General features: G+C 38.1%; 1 protein-coding gene across 1 annotated transcript in view; it reads left to right on the forward strand.

Annotated features, from left to right (window-relative positions):
* The window catches only part of SCRN3 (secernin 3), a 33813-nt gene that overhangs the window by 31709 nt on the left and 281 nt on the right, over positions 1-1823 (forward strand). The gene's annotated exons all lie outside the window — the stretch shown is intronic.

Here is a 1823-nt window from a genome sequence, read left to right on the forward strand (position 1 = left end):
AATCCTTCTGCCTCAGCCTCCCGAGTAGCTGGGACTACAGGCATGTGCCACCATGCCCGGATAATTTTTTCTATATATTTTTAGTTGTCCAGCTAATTGCATTCTATTTTTAGTAGAGATGGGGTCTCACTCTTGCTAAGGCTGGTCCTGAACTCCTGACCTTGAGCGATCCTCCCAACTTGGCCTCCCAGAGTGCTAGGATTATAGGCGTGAGCCACCATACCCAGCCAAAAATACTTTTATTTTTTATAGCAGTTTTAGGTTCATAGCAAAATTGAGCAGAAAGCACAGAGTTCCCAATATATCCTGTCTCCACAGACTCACAACCTTCCCCACCATCAACATCCCAGCACCAGGGTGGTACATTTGTTACAGTTGATGAACCTACATTGACATGTTATTACCCAAAGTCCATACTTGATGTTAGAGGTCACTCTAGGTATTATACATTCTATAGGCTTTGATAAATGTAAGGACATGTATCTACCATTATAGTATCGTACAGAATAGTTTTACTGCCCTAAAAATTCTCTGTACTCTGCCTATTCATCTCTCCCTCCTCCCAACCCTTGGCAACCACTGATCTTTTTACTGTCTCCATAGTTTTGCCTTTCCACAATGTCATATAGTTGGAATCATGTAGTATATAGCCTTTTCAGATTGTCTTCTTTAACTTACTAATGTGCATTTAAGTTTCCTCTGTCTTTTCATGACTTGTATAGCCCATTTCTTTTTAGTGCTAAATATTAATAATATTCCATTGTCTGGATGTACAACTACTGAAGGCCATTTTAGTTGCTTTTAAGTTTTGCAAATTATGAATAAACCTGCTATAAATATCCATATGCAGGTTTCTGTGTGGACATATTTTCAACTCATTTTGGGTAAATACTGGGAAGCATGATTGCTGGATCATACAGTAAATGTATGTTTAGTTTTGTAAGAAACTGCCAAACTCTCTTCCAGAGTGGGGATTCCGCATCCCCACCACAATGAATGAGAGTTCCTGTTGCTTCACATCCTTGTCTGTGTTTTTTGTCGGTGTTTTGGATTTTGGCCATTCTCATAGGTGTGTAGTGGTATCTTGTTGTTTTAATTTGCAATTCCCTAATGACATACGATGTTACACGTCTTTTTATATGCTTATTTGCCATCTGTTTATCTTCCTTGGTGAGGTGTCCAGATCTTTTGCCCATTTTTTAATGAGGTTGTTCATTTTCTTATGATTGAGTCTAAACTCTTAAAGACTTATTCTTCTTAGGTTAAAGTCCCAATCCTTAACAAATAACCAAAAAGATCCTGCTTATCTGCCCCTGTCTATATCTTATTACACTTTCATCATTGTTTTTTAGGTTTCAATTATGCTGCTCTTTGAAGTCCTTAAATATGCCTTCCTCATGGCTATACCTTCTACTTGCACCATTCGTTCCATGTGCTCTCCTTTATATATAAGTTGTACTTTACATCTGTTAGAATTTTGCTGAGACATGACTTCCTCAGGGAAGTTTTCCCCACACCGCAAGGTCAGGTTTCTCTTACATACTCTTGGAGACACATGTGATTCTGATCACAAGCTGATTATGTGTTTAACACAGTAGAATAGAAACTCTATGAAGATAGGAATCATGTTTGTTCTCACTGTTGTGTGCTCAGTGTTCAATATGGTCTCTGGTACATGCTAGATGCTCAATAAATATTTGTTAAATGAACATTCAAGTATTGATGGAAAGAATTCACACAGCTTTCCCTCCTCTGCCTATAGAAATTTAGCTAGACTATCTGTACAACTTGGTAGCTTTTGATAAGTCTCAAGTCAACCTGTC

Source organism: Propithecus coquereli, unplaced genomic scaffold, assembly GCF_000956105.1.
Source record: "Propithecus coquereli isolate 6110/MARCELLA unplaced genomic scaffold, Pcoq_1.0 Scaffold34, whole genome shotgun sequence".
Lineage (NCBI taxonomy): Eukaryota > Metazoa > Chordata > Mammalia > Primates > Indriidae > Propithecus > Propithecus coquereli.